Source organism: Balaenoptera musculus, chromosome 5, assembly GCF_009873245.2.
Source record: "Balaenoptera musculus isolate JJ_BM4_2016_0621 chromosome 5, mBalMus1.pri.v3, whole genome shotgun sequence".
NCBI lineage: Eukaryota > Metazoa > Chordata > Mammalia > Artiodactyla > Balaenopteridae > Balaenoptera > Balaenoptera musculus.
Genome location: NC_045789.1, coordinates 121,538,956 through 121,557,951, shown reverse-complemented (window position 1 = coordinate 121,557,951; position 18,996 = coordinate 121,538,956). Strand labels below are relative to the sequence as shown.

Below are 18,996 nucleotides of genomic sequence, written 5' to 3'. Positions count from 1 at the left end.
AATTCCACAAATAAAATATATTGTTGGTCTGGCTAAAGCTACATTTAAAGCTATATATATTGAAGAACTGAGGTTAAGTCTCAACACCGTAATTTGAGTATCTCTTAGATGACATGTTACAAGATTGACTTACAGCTGTAGCTCATGCTAAAGTCCTCCAGTGATTCCTCGTGACCCGAGAACAGACCCTAGACAGTGAGACCACTTTTTATAGAAATGCATGAATAGAAGCCCAGTATAAGCTCTTGACATCAGAGTTAGCAGAATTCAGTAAATACATACCTAAATGTCTATCGATGACTTAATCACTTAAGCAATGACTTAACTCAGCCTACGGAAACATTAGCCGCCCCCCATCCCTCTTTGCTCCTAGAGTTCAGGTGGCATAATGTGGATCTGAAAGACCACCCTGAACAAAGTATGGAGTTACATATTCATCAGAATACAGCTGCGGGATATGAAGATCTTAGTTGTTCAAGTGGCAGCAAAGCTAGCAAAGTTGTACTGTTATTAAGGTCTACTATATTTATATCAGGGGCCTCCACTGTGTAATAATAAATTGAAAATCAACTCTCCATGCAAAGTGTTAATAAAAAAAAGAAAACACTTGGGAATAGAGAATTAAACAAAACTCAAAATATTATTTTGCTGCAGGTCTTTTAAAAGTCTTTATATGCCAGTATTTCCTAGTAGTGCAGGAGATAAGACATGCAGAATTTTCCAGATATAATTGACTATGGTATCAGTTAAGATTAAGTTCAACTAAGAGTGATAGAAAAAAATATAAAATATCAGTGTCTTAATGTCTTAAACTAGATAAAAGTTTATTTCTTTCTTAAGTAAAATTCCAGAGATAGATAGTCCAGAGCTGCTTCAGCTCTTTAGGGTGTCATGACTCAGGTTTCCATTGTTAAGACCACCTCATGGTCCCATATGGCTGCTCCAGCTCCAACTTATACATCCATATTCCATCTAGCAGGAAGGAGGAAATGAAAAAGAAAAGAGAAGCCCCTTTCCCTTCAAGGACACTTCCCTAGAGGTTACAAAGCGACATTAGATTACATCCTATTGATCAGAACTTAATTCCATGACCACATTTACCTAAAAAAGAGAACTAAAAATGTAGTCTTTATTCTATGCAGCCACATACCTGGTTAAAAATTATATTTGTATGGAAGAAGAGGAGGGGACCATGAATAGTCTCTGCCACAACCATGCAACTCTTTATTTCATGGAGCACTTCGCAAAATAAAGGTGTGGAAAGGTCGATGTAAGTTAATTACTTGTCTCAGTACTTTCTCAACTGCTAAGAATCAGTGTCCAAGGCAATCCACTGGAAGAGTCTGAGAACCAGGACTGGCAAACTAATTTACCAAGGAATTCTAGCAGGAATCAGAAGCGTGAAAAGGAGAATTAATGTTATTTCATTTGCATTTAGCAATTGCAATAATTCATTTGAAAGCAGAACGCTTCCTCAAGCACTGGGAAGCCATCTCTTTGAAATGTAATCATCAAGAAAAACAGGACCCTTATCTCCCAGTTTCTGTGGGAAAGTAGGAGCCTAACTTGAGTGGGCACCTTGCTCTAAATTACAAAATGACCTCTTTTGATAAAGATAATAAGAATTTTGTTTTTCCTTTGGATAAAGCCAATTAGCTAACACAGAGGGTCACCTCAATTACCAGATACGTTTAAGACGAGGGGGAAGGGTAAGCTGGGACGAAGTGAGAGAGTGGCATGGACATATATACACTACCACATGTAAAATAGATAGCTAGTGGGAAGCAGCCGCATAGCACAGGGAGATCAGCTCGGTGCTTTGTGACCACCTAGAGGGGTGGGATAGGGAGGGTGGGAGGGAGACGCAAGAGGGAGGGGATATAGGGATATATGTATATGTATAGCTGATTCACTTTGTTAAACAGCAGAAACTAACACAACATGTAAAGCAATTATACTCTAATAAAGATTTTTTAAAAAAAAGATGAACTCTGTAATAAATGGTGCCGTCAAGTCCTCTTTTTTGAGGGCTAGTTACCGTTGAGAACATGTATGGAATGGGTAGTTATCTGCCTGGCTATGTAAAAGGGTGAGATTTCTTTCTGTTTTTGCAGTTTCTCAGTGGATTGCCTGTGATGCATATCACATTCTGGATTAATGCTTATTCAATAACAAAACTGTTTTCTTTCTCCTCTACTTTTGTGGAGAATTTTTCTTGGTTGGCAGGAGATATTTTTTAAGTTTATATTCTGCAACATTTTCCTCAATCTCATTTGCGTCACATCACTTAGTGTATTCTCTGACACAAGTAACAGACTGTTGTAATTTAACACTGAACTGCCTAACTGGAGCTTTTTCTTGGTGTGGCTCAAGCAAAGATTCAATTAAAGGAAAAAGATTTTCTACAGAGATGTTAATTGACATTAGCTGCTTTCAAATTCTTGGGTGTTGAGTTCTGTGTTCACCATAGAGTCAGTGAGGTTCTTTACACTGTTGTTTTGTGACTGCAAAACCCAGTTCCATTGCTCAAAACAGGCTGCAAACCATGAAGATAAGAAGCTCCCAAAGCCTTTACTTAGTGTATCAGTCACCTGGGGGGCTTAAAACAACAGAAATTTATTGTCTCACAGTTCTGGAGGCTAGAGGTCTGAAATCAAGGTGTCGGCAGGCCTGCACCCCCTCTGAAACCTGTAAGGCAATCCTTCCCTGCTTCTTCCTAACTTCTGGTGGTTTGTCGGCGGTCTTTGAGGTTGCAGCTGCATAACCCAATCTCTGCCTTCATCATCACATGGTGTTCTCCCTCTGTCTTTGTGGCCATATTCTCATAAGGACACCAGTTACATTGGAGTAGGTCCCCACTCAATTCCAGTATGACTTCATCTTAAATAAGTACATCTGCAAGAATCCTATTTCCAAATAAGGTCACGTTCTGAGGTTTGGACGGTTAGAGCTTTAACATATCTTACTTGAGGGGACAAAATTCAACCCATAACACTTAGTAACAGTCACCATAACTTAAAGTTACCCTCCCTGGCCCTGCCAGATGCCTCAATCTTCATGTGTTAAGGTGCTCTCCAATATTTTACTCCTAGTTTATTTTTTAAACAATAAAGAGAAAAATTCTCCCTGTCCAAGTTCTGAAGTAATCAAAAACTGATATAAAGGAGTTGGTTGGCATTTGGAGATAAAACTTAAAACTTTTGTTTAATTAGTAAGGGCTGGGCTGGAGGACATGGTTTCTAAATGCAGGTGAGCTTCCTAACACTGAAGCCCAGAATTCAATTCACCCATCCAGCAGCAGGGCAGCCAGTTCACACATATGTCACTCATGTAATCAAGATGTGCCCAGGTTTGACCTTGGTCCTGGTATTTTGCTGAAAGAGCCATACAGATGCCTACTTTCACAGCATTTCTCACATCCTGAAACTTGTGGGTGATCAGAGGTTGGGTGATATCATAATCACAGGGGACCATCATAGATGATCAGCGTAACAGTGACAGTAACACAAACAAGAGTTGGGAACAAGGGATGTCATTTGGATTTATCAATGATCTGAATAAATATCTCGATAGTCCCTTTCAAATTATGGGCAAGTAATGAAGATTGAACTTGTGTTAAAATTCTTATTATCAAATTCTGGGAAGATGACAACGGTGGGAATGGCAAGCTTTTGGATCTTCCCAAATCCCAGTATAGAGAAAACAGTGAAATTAAAACAAAAAACAAACCAGTGTACAACATTTACAACAAAACTAGGTGACAAGGTACTCCATGAACCCCAAAGTGCAAACCAGCAAGAGCCACAAGATCAGCATATAATCAGCAACTGCTTAGGAGGAAGCAGAGGGAAGCCAGGAGACGACTGACAACCTGATAATAGGAGACACCAAAACGGCTACCATATCCTCAGGAGGAGGTGGGACAGTGAGAGCAGCAGCAGGAATGAGAGGGGTTTGCCCCTGGCTTAGCAGGGGAGGCAAAGGGCCTGCAGGAAGCCGGGCTGACGGGCTTAGCAGCACGCCCTCCTCACCTTCCGCAGGGCCCTACACCCAGGCAAGATGGTCAGAGCTGAATCAAAATTGAGCAGAAAGGAACAAAAGAGATGAAGGAAAGAGAAGGCCCAGATAAAAGTGGGGCAGACAAATAGAGGAAGAAAAACTCAGAAAAATCATTTTTAAATTAAAAAAATATATACTTAACACCACACAGAAACAACAGGAGTTATTAGAACAAAATATCCTTCTGATAGTCAGGAAAACTGAATTCATATAGAAATGAGTAACAGAAAATGTCAAGGCCAAATCCCATACAAAGATGCTATGTGTCTTCAATAAAAAGTCCTATTTGAGAATTTTTCACATCTTGTGGGGATGAATTAAATTATCATTTTGCCACCTTAAACTTTTACGAGGAGGAAAAAGTTCAAAGTCTGGATAAATTACTTTCGATTTTGACATAATAAAAAATGTGAAGAGAAAGGGAATGGAATACATTGTTAGAAAAATTATTTAAAACACATTTTAATTTCACTAATCAACTTTTAATTTGTGACTACTAAAATTATTATAATAATTCTATATTTTTAAATTATTTTTCAGATTTATTATTGATTTCTAGTTCTTTCTCTTATGGCAAAACTTGGTTTTGACCTTGATTTCAGCCAAGTATTGACTTTAACTTCTGGTCCTCTAGCATTTGGAAAAAGTATCTATCAGTGCATCTCCACCCTGTACAATTTATGGTCTGGATGGCAGAAAGAGAACATGGATTCTCAGTGGGCTGCTGCCTCCCAAAAGGAGAATGAGAGGAAGGAGTTGGGCTATGCATCCTCAACATCTTTTTCTAGATTCTTCAATCAGATTAAGGATTTATCAATTATCTATAATAAAAACCACTTGAAAACTCTAATTTGAAAAGATACATGCACTCCAATGTTCATAGCAGCACTATTTACAATAGCCAAGACATGGAAACAACCCAAGTGCCCAACGACAGACATGTTTAAGAAGAAGGGGTGTGTGTGCGTGTGTGTGTATGTAGTGTGTATATATAATTATATATATAATATTCCATTATATTATATATATAATATATATTATATATATAATGGAATATTATATATATATAAAAATGGAATATTACTCAGCCATAAAAACGTTTGAAATATTGCCATCTGCAGCAACCTAGAGAATATCACACTAAGTGAAGCAAGTCAGAGAAAAACAAATATTATGTAATATCACTTATATGTGGAATCTAAAAAGTAACACAGATGAATCTATATACAAAACAGAAACAGACTCACAGACATAGGAAATAAACTATGTTACCAAAAGGAGAAGGGAGCAAGGGGAGGGATAAATTAGGAGTCTGAAATTATCTGTTAACTCCTATACATAAAATAGATAAGCAACAAGCATTTACTATATAACACAGGGAACTATATTCAATATCTTATAATAATCTATAATGGAAAATAATATGAAAAATATATATATAACTGAATCACTTTGCTGTACAACTGAAACTAACACAATATTGTAAATCAGCTACGCTTCATTTTAAAAAAATAAATTTAAAAAAACCTTAGTAACTTAAAACAACAACAATTTAAAATGTTCATAATACCATGAGTTGTTGTTGCTTCAGCATCACATATACTAAAATTTGAACAATACAGAGAAGATTAACATGGCCCTGAGCAAAGATGACATACAAATTCACGAAGTATTCCATATTTTTAAGGGGTCACTTTTTCAAGAAGATATAATCATTGTAAATACATATACACCCAACATAGAGCACCTAAATATATTCAGCAAATAGTAATAGATCTGGAAAGAGAAATAGACAGTAATACAATAATAGTAGGGGACTTGAATACTCCACTTTCAGCAATGGATAGATCATCCAGACAGAAAATCAACATGGAAATATTGGATTTGAACCCTACATTAAATGGATCTAACAGACATTTATAGAGCATTCCATCCATCAGCGGCAGAACACTCATTCTTCTCAAGCGCACACAGAACATTCTCCAGGATAGATCATATGATAGGCCACAAAGCAAATCTTAGTAAATTTTAAAAGATAGAAATCATACCAAGTATATTTTCCAACCACAATGGTATAACTTGAAATCAACAAAAAGAGGAAAGTTGGAAAATTCACAAGCATGTGGAAACTAAACAACATACTCCTGAAAAATGAATGGGTCAAAGAACAAACATAAAAGGGAAATCAAAAAATATCTCAAAACAAATGAAAATGGAAACACGGCACACCAAAACATTTGAGATGCTGCAAAAGCAGTTCTGAAAGGCAAGTTTACAGCAATAAATTCATATATTAAGAAAATAAAAAAATCTCAAATAAGCAACCTGACTTTACACCTCAAAGAATTAAAGAAAGAAGAACTGAGACCAAAGTTAGCAGAAGGAAGGAAATAACAAAGATCAGAGCAGAAATAAATGAAACATAGACCACAAAAACAATAGAAAAGATCAATGAAACTAAGAGCTGGTTTTTCAAAAAGATAAACTTTTAGCTAGACTAAGAAAAAAGTGAAAAGACTCAAATAAAATCAGAAACAAAAGAGGAGACATTACAAATGATATTACAGAAATACATAGTATTGTAAGAGATTACCACAAGCAATTATAGACCAACAAATTGGATAAGCTAGAAGAAATGGATAAATTCTTAGAAGCATACAACCTACCAAAACTGAACAGACTCACAGACATAGAAAACAGACCTGTGGTTGTCAAGGGGGAGGGGGGTGGGGGAGGAATGGATTGGGAGTTTGGAATTAGCAGTGGCAATCTATTATATATTAGAATGGGTAAACAACAAGGTCCTATTGTATAGCACAGGGAGCTATATTTAATATCCTGTAATAAACCATTATGGAAAAGAAAATAAAAGACTGAATCCAGAAGAAATTAAATATCTTAACAGACCAATGATGGGTTAGATTGAATCAGTAATCAAAAACCTTTGAACACAGAAAAGCCAGATGCCTTCACTGGTGAATTCTACCAAATATTTAAAGAAGAATTAACACCAATTATTCTCAAAATCTTCCAAAAAATTGAAGAGAAGGGAACATTTTCAACTTTCTTTATTTCATGAAGCCAGCATTACCCTGATACCAAAGCCAGATAAGGACACTACAAGAAAAGAAAACTATAGAACAATATCCCTGATAAATGCAAGAATTCTCAAAAAAATATTAGCAAACTGAATCCAACAACACATTAAAAGGATCATACACCATAACCAAATGGGATTTATCCCCGGGATGCAAGAATGGGTCAACATAATGCAAATCAATAAATGTTATACACCACATTAATAGCATGAAAGACAAAAATCATATGATCATCTCAATAGACGCAGAAAATGCACTTGACAAAATACAATACCCTTTCATGAGAGAAACCATCAACAAATTGGGTGTAGAAGGAACATACCTCCACATAATGAAGGCCATACTGACAACCCACGGCTAACGTCATACTCAGTGGTGAAGGACTGAAAGCTTTTCCTTTAAGATCAGATACAAGATCAGGGTGCCCACTCTCACCGCTCTGATTTAAAATAGTACTGGAAGTCCTAGCTAGAGTAATGAGGCAAGGTATAGAAATAAAAGGTATCCAACTGGGGAAGGAAGAAATAAAATTGTCATTATTTGCAAATGATATGGTCTTATGTAGAAAATTCTAAAGACTCAACCAAAAAAACTGCTGGAACTAATCAATGAATTCAGTAAAGTTGCAGGATAAAAATCAACATATATGCTCAATATTCTGTAATAACAAAGAATTTGAAAAAGCATAGATACATGTATATGTATAACTGAATCACTTTGCTGTACACCTGAAACTAACACAACATTGTTAATCAACTGTGCCCCAATATAAAATAAAAATTAAAAAAATCAACATACAGAAATCAGTTGTGTTTCCATACACTAAAAATGAAATATCTGAAAAAGAAGTAAAACTATCCCAGTCACAATATTATCAAAAACAATAAAATCATTAGGAATAAGTTTAACCAAGGAAGTGAAAGATCTGTACAATGAAAACTACAAGACTTTGATGAAAGAAATTGAAGAAGACACAAACGGAAAGCTATTTCATGTTCATGGATAAAATTAATATTGTTAAAGTGTCCATGCTATTCTAAGCCATCTATGGATTCAATGCAATACTTATCAAAAATCCAGTAACATTTTTCACAGCAATAGCAAAAACAATTCTAAAATTTGTATGGAACAACAATAGACCCTGAATAGTCGAAGTAATCCTGACAAAAAGGAAAGGATGTTTTCTTCAGTAAACGGTGCTGGGAAACCTGGATAACCACAGGCAGAAGAATGAAATTGGACCCTTATATCACTCACAAAAATTAACTTGAAATGGATTAAAGACTTAAACATAAGGCCTCATACCATAAAAGTCCTGGAAGAAAACATAGAGAAGAAACTCTTTGACATTGCTCTTGGCAATGATTTTTTGGATGTGATATGACACCAAAAGCTCAAGCAACAAAAGAAAAAAATCGACAAGTGGAACTATGTCAAACTAAAAATCTTTTGCACAGAGAAAGAAACAATCAACAAAATGAAAAGGCAAACTATGGAATGGGAAAAAATGTTTGCAAACCATGTATTGGATAAGGGGTTGATATCGACAATATATAAAGAACTCATATAACTTAATACCAACAACAAATAAACTGATTAAAGATGGGCAAAGGAACTGAATAGACATTTTTCCAAAGAAGATATCCAAATAGGCAACAGGTACATGAAAAGATGCTCAACATCACTAATCATTAGGGAAATGCAAATCAAAACCACAATAAGATATCACCTCATACCTGTTAGGATGGCTGTCATCAAAAAGACAAGAGATAACAAGTGTTTGCAAGGATGTGGAGAAAGGGAACCTTGTGCATTTTTGGTGGGAATGTAAATTGGTTGAGCTGCTATGGAAAACAGTGTGGAGGTTCCACAAAAATTTAGAAATACAACTAATGTGTGATCCAGGAATCTCAGTTCTGGATATATATACTAGAAGGAAATGAAAACAGGATGTTGAAAAGACATGTGCAGTTCCGTATTTATTGTAGCATTATTCACAATAGCCAAGATATGGAAACAACCTAAGTGTCTGTCAATGGATGAATGGCTAAATAAGTTCTATATATATATAAAATATATTTTTTATATATATAGAAAATATTCCCTTACATATATATATATGGTTATAGAAGCTGTTTTATATATATATGTATATATATATCAAATATTCCAACGGAATATTACTCAGCCATGAGAAAGAAGGAAATCCTGCCATTTACCACAACATGGATGGACTTTTGAGGGCATTACACTAAGTGAGATAAGCCAGACAGAGAAAGACAAATATTGCATGATATCACTTATAATGGAATCTAAAAAAGCAGAATTTGTAGAAATAGAATAGAATGGTGGTTACCAGGGACTGGGGGAGGTGGGTGAACTAGGGAGATGTGTTAAAGGGTACAAACTTGCAACTAGCAGATGAGTAAGTTGTGGAGAGCTAATGCACAGCATAGTGACTATAGTCAACTGTACTGTATAATATACTTCATTGCTAAGAGACTCCATCTTAAACGTTCTCACCACAAAAAGTGAAATGATAACTATGTGCCATGATAAAGGTGTTAGCTTAAGCTATGGTGCTAATCATACTGCAATATATAAATGAATCAAATCAACACATTGTACACCTTAAACTTACACAATGTTATATGGAAATTATATCTCAATAAAAAAATACTGTGGGTCATCAATTTGCACTGGACCCAGTGGGAGGTCTTCCTGTTGGTTTTGTCTGGGTCACACACATAGCTGCAGTCATCTGCAGGTGAGCTCTCTTACACAGCTGGTGGTTGGTTTCAGCTGTTGGTTGGGCCTTTCTCTCATGTGTTCTCTCATTGTCGAGAAGTCTAGTCTGGGTTACGCAGCAGCAGCATTCACAGGGACCAGTGCAGAAGCTGCAAGCCCACTGGAGGCAAAGAAGTTCAGAAGCCACAACCCATCACTTGCACTGCATTCTGTTGGTGAAAGGAAATCATAAATGCAGCCCAGATTGAAGGGGTGGGAAATTAATTCTGCCTCTTGGTGGGTGAAGTGGCTAAGTCACATTATAAAGGGCCTGGGGAGGGAGGAATTATTGTGACCACTTTTGCAAACAATCTTCCCCAAAGTCCACCTCCTCTTCTGGGACAGATGAGTAAAGGGATGAGAGGCCAGCAGTGCCAATGGGAATGGAGCCTCTGAAAATGGAAGGAAATAGCAGGAGTGAGGGAGAAGTGTCTGTTCTTCCCACTCAGCCCACAAAACTTTAATACTTTATTTATTTATCTTTGGCTGCTTTGGGTCTTTGTTGCTGTGCTCGCGGGCTTTCTCTAGTTGTGGAGAGCGGGGGCTACTCTTTGTTGTGGAGCACGGGCTCTAGGCACACGGGCTTCAGTAGCTGTGGCACGCGGGCTCAGTAGTTGTGGCTCGCTAGCTCTAGAGCGCAGGCTCAGTAGTTGTGGCACATGGGCTTAGTTGCACTGTGGCATGTGGGATCTTCCTGGATCAGGGCTCGAACCCATGTCCCCTGCATTGGCAGGCAGATTCTTAACCACTGCGTTACCAGGGAAGTCCCTAATACTTTAAAATAAAGGATTCCTATCAACCTATGAGTAGCAATTTCAGACAATTGCAGAAAGTAACATTAATTCAAATAACATTATTATCTGCTTATAACTATATCTTTTAATCTTATGATATCACTTATATTTAGAACTTAAAAAATGATACAAATGAACTAATATACAAAACAGAAATAGACCCACAGACATAGAAAACAAACTTACAGTTACCAAAGGGGGAAGGTGGGGGGAGGGATAAATTAGGAGTTTGGTATTAACATATACACACTACTATATATATAATAGATAACCAACAGGGACCTACTGTATAGCACAGGGAACTATACTCTATACTTTGTAATAACCTATATGGGAAAAGAATCTGAAGAACTATATATATATGTGTACATATATGTATAACTGAATCAATTTGCTGTACACCTGAAGCTAATACAACATTGTAAATCAACTCTACTTCAATTAAAAAAAAAGGTTACCAAGATAAATTTAAAAAATAAAAAAACGAAACCTCTACAAGCAGTAAATGCATCGAGTGATTCTAGATTTTTAGACTGTATATATATTTTTGTTAAGCCCTGATTATTAAAGAAAGTTTAATTAAAGTTTAAACATATTTTTCTCTAGATGTAAAAAAGAAAGTCAATGAATATACTAGGAAGTGAAGTGAGATTGCCGTACTACAAAGACTACTGTTAAACATCGGCAGAATTAAGCAAAGTTTCAAACTCAAGTTTTTCTCTTCACGGCTTTACAAATTGGAGAGATTCTTCTATATTTAGATGGTTTAAATGACAGCATCATACATACTAAGGGAGGCGGGGAGATGAATATTTTTAACCATGATTCATTTTGCCTCTGCAGCCCCATGGCCAACCGGTGTCTTATTATAAGAAAGGCTGCTAACCTATCACAACCCCATGGATTTGGGTGCTGATGAGTAAAAGGAAAACAAGGCCTGCGTCATCATCAGTGGCTAAGGAGACAGGGGTCAGGGCAAGTGGAGGACAGGCTTCGAGTGTGCAGTACAAAATCCAGCACCTCTGCGGCTCCCAGGAAGCGTGCTCAACAACCGCTCCAAACTCTTCCCTTTGGGACAGTCTAACATTCATGGAGCAAAACTGGACCAGGAGGTAAAACCAGTCTGTCTTGAATGGCTGGGCCTTGGTTTCATGCACATCTTGGTGTCAAGGCTTGGCTGTTGTGTGATCTGGTCACAGTAGGGAAAGGGGCTGGTGCTATATCCCTCAGTAGGTTCTCACCTTTTCGTTCTGAATCAGGGCAAACTGTAAGGTGGAAAAACAGAGCCCAAGAGGGGAAATGGAAAAGCCTGCTGCCTCACACCTTTTCTGCCCTCCCTCTGCTGGGGCTTTCCTAGTGCTGAGCTGCAGCTAGCAGGGAACCAGAGGGAAGGAGAGGTGCCCAAAGGGAGCTGCTGGTATCTGGGGGACTGTTTGTATGCAGGAATGTCCCAGAAAGACTAACCCCACCTACAGTTTCTCTTCCTTTTATCTTATGGTAACAATGAGCAATGAATCTCTTTCTCTCCCTTCCTTCCTTCCTTCTCTCCTTCTTTCCTTTAAAATTCCTCATTACTATTCAGTGTGAAACTTGGTAAGAACTACCATGATTGAACGTGATGGGCATCCACACAGTTCAGGGACATTCACAAAAGGCATTTTAACCATGAAAGCTGCGAAGTATGACTTAGAACATCTTCTCAAGGGCGTGACGAATTCTGAATTTTGCGTGTCTTCTATTCTGGCTATGCACATGCATACATATACACATGAACACTAAAAAAATTTTCTTCTGAGTCTCGAAGAATTGTATCAAGATTGAGTCTTCAGAAAAATCAGTATTTTGATAGAGTATCATTTGTATTTTTTATCTTTACTAAAGACATATCTGATATTCAGTCTGCCTTGTAAAAAGCTGTAGCTCAGTGGAAAACTTTTGCTTTTTATTTACAGTATGATCTTTGGTCAATGGGAGATTATAATAACTGCTTTTGACTTATTAAACCGTTTTATTCTGTGCTGAAGTTTATGTAGCACATGTTGTATCTAAACAGTACTAGACAGAAAACTGGCCCTAGTATAAGGAGCTGAGGGAAGGCTGAGACTTCATTTGTCACAGAGGAGATTCCCAATTGACTAGATCACCCTTATACATGAAGACAGAGGAGCTGACAATTGGCTAGGTTGGCATATAACGAAGCAGCAAGATGACAAAGTGGTGGTCTTAGGGTTTTGTGTTCACTTTGTAGATATTTTAGAAATAATAGAAATTATTTCTGATACTATTTTAGAAAGGTATAGTACAAATTCACAAAAATCCTTATCTTCCTACATTAGGCAAACTATCCTATACTCTTGAGTCTCTGGATGGGTATCTAATCTCAGCCCACTCTGTAGCCAGCAGAGGTAGCCATCCTGACATTTCTTTAATAATAATAGTGTTAACGAATATCTCATTCCTCTCAGGTAGATTCTATTTCTACCACTGGCAGGTGGTAAAGCCAGGACTTGAACCCATTAGTCAGACCCATGACATCATATTGCATTTGTACCTTGATACCAAGTCAAGTATTTTTAATGCAAGTGTACTGAAATGTTTCATGTTTGAGAGGCAGATTAAAATGCTTATTAAATGCAACAAATTCCACTGTAGTTGGGTTGAATATGTTACTTCCTTGCTTCAAAATCTCCAGTTGTTCCCTATTGACCCATACCTAAGTGATCCATTGAAGAATTCAATTAAAATGAGGAAAATGCTGTAAACGCATCCGAATATTTTAAATTTAACATGAAACATGGGCAGCCACATGTGATATGGAGCGAGGGTCTCATCTTGAGCAGGGGTCCTCAGGTTCAGCTCAGAGGGGCCTTCTTACCTACATCACAGTCAGCTGCATCATCTTATGATCTGAAGCTGCAGTTTCTTTAAAGTAGAACAAGATCTGAAAGACATTTCTGAGGCAATCTGAGCCCAGAATCCTTCTGGAGTTTTATATATTTTCTCCAGTTTTTAAAATAACTTTCTCCCCTACAGCTAATTTAACATGAATTTTTTTAGGTCCTCACTTTAATCAATTCTTTCCAAAGCATTCTATTTAGCTGTCATAGAAATTAGCCCCCTATCATTCCCCCTCATATTCTTTTTTTTTAAAATAAATTTATTTATTTATTTTTGGCTGCGTTGGGTCTTCATTGCTGTGTGTAGGCTTTCTCCAGTTGCAGTGAGTGGGGGCTACTCTTTGTTGCGCTGCGTGGGCGTCTCATCACTGTGGCTTCTCTTGTTGCAGAGCACGGGATCTAGGTGTGCAGGCTTCAGTAGTTGTGGCATGCAGGATTCAGTAGATGTGGCACACAGGCTTACTTGCTCCCCAGCATGTGGGATCTTCCCGGACCAGGATTCAAACCCATGTCCTCTGCATTGGCAGGCGGATTCTTAACCACTTTGCCACCAGGGAAGTCCCCCCCACCCCACATTCTTATTTCATCAGGTTACATAGCATTAAATTAAATTATGTTATTCCAGTTACAAATAAAGAAGGCACCAACAGTCTCAGGAGCAAAGGTAACTAATTCTTTGTAAGCCTTGAACTCAGATGGTGGAGGCAGCAGTGCCGGGAGCTGTGGAGAGAGGCAGCTGTCTCCCAAGTTCAGGCGCAGGAGGCATCAGCAAACGAGTTTTACGAAGGGAATGAGAAGTGTCGATTATCTACAAAGCTGACTGACTGGACGTCCATTATGAAAGCTTCTCTGGTTCAGGTTTCTCAGTCTGGCATTCATGGTCCTCAGACTTGCCTCCACCCAGCCCCTGACTCTCCTATTCCCTGTATGTGTCATATGGACCATGGATGAAGACCATATTTACTCTTCTCCAGCCAGAAGTATCAACACTCCCCTGTGCTACAAGATACTTTGTCCAAACTCTTCTGGAATGTCCTTTGCACCAGCATGTGTTCCTGTTGAAAGCCTACCCATCCTTCAGATCTCTCCAGAGAGAAGAACCAGCCAGCGTATACCAGTATATACAACATAAATCTGCATACATACCACTGACTTTCCCAAAAGGATCCCCAAACAACTTGAAAAAATTCAAAATAAATATGAAACAGGACAAACGAAAGAAAAAAAAATTGCAGGGAAATGCATGTGTTCAAGTATTTGAGGTAATCTCTTAACATCAGCAGAGTTCTTAATTTGTTTCTCAGCTTTTCTTAATTTAAAAGGCAAAAGGACTATATCATTTTTTTTAACCTGATAAAAGAAAGTAAGCTTATTTACCTTTAAGACCAATTCATTCCTGATACAAAAATCAGATCATGTGTAACTACATGTTAACACAGAAGAGAAGCCTCCAGAGAGAGGGCTTGATTCCTTTGTCAAGATAAATTCATGGGCCTGTGTTAGAAATCCCTGGAAGCCTTTTCATATTCTGTCTAGGTGCTTAGACATCACCTACCATTCTCTAAGAACTTTCTGATGGGTCATCTCATGCCAGCACTGTCAGGCACTTCAGAGGCCACGGGGCAGCACTGAAACTGAATTCACATCACGTGGGATGGTTCTGCTCTGCCTCTTAACAGCTGAGTGATCTTTCCAGGTTACTTAAACTCTACGCTTTTCATTTTCTCATCTATAAACTGGTATTCAATAATTGGAAAAATATAACTGAAAAGTACCTATCACAGTGCCTGACACATATTAGGTGACAATAAAAAGTACTGTTATTATTATTACTAGTTTCCTTTAAAAACAGCCAACAAACAAACAGACAAAACAACAACAACAAAAACTTTTCCTCCTCCCTGGTTTCTTGTTCTCTGATTTAAAACTGCACAGGTCCCACCGGAGGGCAGACAGCAAAAGAAAGAAGAACTACAATCCTGCAGCCTGTGGAACAAAAACCACATTCACAGAAAGATAGACAAGATGAAAAGGCAGAGGGCTATATACCAGATGAAGGAACAAGATAAAACCCCACAAAAACAAATAAATGAAGTGGAGATAGGCAATCTTCCAGAAAAAGAATTCAGAATAATGATAGTGAAGGTGATCCAGGACCTCGGAAAAAGAATGGAGGCAAAGATCGAGAAGATGCAAGAAATGTTTAACAAAGACCTAGAAGAATTAAAGAACAAACAAACAGAGATGAACAATACAATAACTGAAATGAAAAATACACTAGAAGGAATCAATAGTAGAATAACTGAGGCAGAAGAACGGATAAGTGACCTGGAAGACAGAATGGTGGAATTCACTGCTGCAGAACAGAATAAAGAAAAACGAATGAAAAGAAATGAAGATAGCCTAAGAGACCTCTGGGACAACATTAAACACAACAACATTCGCATTATAGGGGTCCCAGAAAGAGAAGAGAGAGAGAAAGGACCCGAGAAAATATTTGAAGAAGACAGCCTAAGAGACCTCAGGGACAACACTAAACACAACAAAATTCTCACTATAGGGGTCCCAGAAGGAGAAGAGAGAGAGAAAGGACCGAGAAAATATTTGAAGAGATTACAGTCAAGAACTACCCTAACGTGGGAAAGGAAGTAGCCTTCCAAGTCCAGGAAGTGCAGAGAGTCCCATACAGGATAAACCCAAGGAGAAACATGCCGAGACACAGAGTAATCAAATTCGCAAAAATGAAAGACAAAGAAAAATTATTGAAAGCAGCAAGGGAAAAACGACAAATAACATACAAGGGAACTCCCATAAGGTTAACAGCTGATTTCTCAGCAGAAACTCTACAAGCCAGAAGGGAGTGGCATGACATATTTAAAGTGATGAAAGGGAAGCGCCTACAACCAAGATTACTCTACCCGGCAAGGATCTCATTCAGATTCGATGGAGAAATCAAAAGCTTTACAGACAAGCAAAAGCCAAGAGAATTCAGCACCACCAAACCAACTCTACAACAAATGCTAAAGGAACTTCTCTAAGTGGGAAACACAAGAGAAGGAAAAGACCTACAAACAAACCCAAAACAATTAAGAAAATGGGAATAGGAACATACATATTGATAACTACCTTAAACGTGAATGGATTAAATGCTCCAACCAAAAGACACAGGTTTGCTGAATGGATACAAAAACAAGACCCATATATATATGCTGTCTACAAGAGCCCCATTTCAGACGTAGGGACACATACAGACTGAAAGTGAGGGGATGGAAAAAGATATTCCATGCAAATGGAAATCAAAAGAAAGCTGGAGTAGCTATACTCATATCAGATAAAATAGACTTTAAAATAAAGAATGTTACAAGAGACAAGGAGGGACGCTACGTAATGATCAAGGGATCAATCCAAGGAGAAGACATAACAATTATAAATATATATGGACCCAACATAGGACATCTCAATACATAAGGCAACTGCTAACAGCTATTAAAGAGGAAATCGACAGTAACACAATAATAGTGGGGGACTGTAATGCCTCACTTACACCAATGGACAGATCATCCAAACAGAAACTTAATAAGGACACACAGGCTTTAAATGACACAATAGACCAGATAGATTTAATTGATATTTATAGGACATTCCATCCCCAAACAGCAGATTACACTTTCTTCTCAAGTGCGCATGGAACATTCTCCAGGATAGATCACATCTTGGGTCACAAATAAAGCCTCTGTAAATTTAAGAAAATTGAAACCATATCAAGCATCTTTTCTGACCACAACGCTATGAGATTAGAAATGAATTACGGGGAAAAAAAAGTAAAAAACACAAACACATGGAGGTTAAACAATACGTTACTAAATAACCAAGAGATCACTGAAGAAATCAAAGAGGAAATCAAAAAATACCTAGAGACAAATGACAATGAAAAAACGATGAACCAAAATCTATGGGATGCAGCAAAAGCAGTTCTAAGAGGGAAGTTTATAGCTATACAAGCCTACGTCAAGAAACAAGAAAAATCTCAAACAAACAATCTAACCTTACACCTAAAGGAACTAGAGAAAGAAGAACAAACAAAACCCAAAGTTAGCAGAAGGAAAGAAATCATAAAGATCAGAGCAGAAATAAATGAAATAGAAACAAAGAAAACAATAGCAAAGATCAATAAAACTAAAAGCTGGCTCTTTGAGAAGATAAATAAAATTGATAAACCATTACCCAGACTCATCATGAAAAAGAGGGAGAGGACTCAAATCAATAAAATCAGAAATGAAAAAGGAGAAGTTACAACAGACACCGCAGAAGTACAAAGCATCCTAAGAGATTACTACAGGCAACTCTATGCCAATAAAATGGACAACCTGGAATAAATGGACAAATTCTTAGAAAGGTATAACCTTCCAAGACTGAACCAGGAAGAAACAGAAAATATGAACAGACCAATCACAAGGAATGAAATTGAAACTGTGACTAAAAATCTTCTAACAAACAAAAGTCCAGGACCAGATGGCTTCACAGGTGAATTCTATCAAACATTTAGAGAAGAGCTAACACCCATCCTTCCCAAACTCTTCCAAAAAATTGCAGAGGAAGGAACACTCCCAAACTTATTCTATGAGGCCACCATCACCCTGATACCAAAACCAGACAAAGATACTACAAAAAAAGAAAATTACAGACCAATATCAGTGATGAACATAGATGCAAAAATCCTCAACAAAATACTAGCAAACAGAATCCAACAACACATTAAAAGGATCATACACCACGATCAAGTGGGGTTTATCCCAGGGATGCAAGGAATCTTCAATATACACAAATCAATCAATGTGATACATCATATTAACAAATTGAAGAAGAAAAACCGTATGATCATCTCAATAGATGCAGAAAAAGCTTTTGAAAAATTTCAACACCCATTTATGATAAAAACTCTCCAGAAAGTGGGCATAGAGGGAACCTACCTCAATATAATAAAGGCCATATACGACAAACCCACAGCAAACATCATGCTCAATAGTGAAAAACTGAAAGCATTTCCTCTAAGGTCAGGAACGAGAGAAGGATGTCCACTTTCACCACTATTATTCAGCATAGTTTTGGAAGTCCTAGCCACAGCAATCAGAGAAGAAAAAGAAATAAAAGGAATCCAAATTGGAAAAGAAGAAGTAAAACTGTCACTGTTTGCAGATGACATGATACTATACACAGAGAATCTTAAAGATGCCACCAGAAAACTACTAGAGCTAACCAATGAATTTGGTAAAGTTGCAGGATACAAAATTAATGCACAGAAATCTCTTGCATTCCTATACACTAATGATGAAAAATCTGAAAGAGGAATTAAGGAAACAC

At 37.5% G+C, this 18,996-nt stretch overlaps 1 non-coding gene across 1 annotated transcript; it reads left to right on the top strand.

The window, feature by feature from the left end:
- Positions 1–5,637: 5,637 nt before the first annotated feature.
- LOC118896261 lies at positions 5,638–5,743 on the top strand. The gene has a single exon (XR_005020167.1). It is a non-coding gene; the product is annotated as a U6 spliceosomal RNA (small nuclear RNA).
- The last annotated feature ends 13,253 nt before the right edge of the window (positions 5,744–18,996 follow it).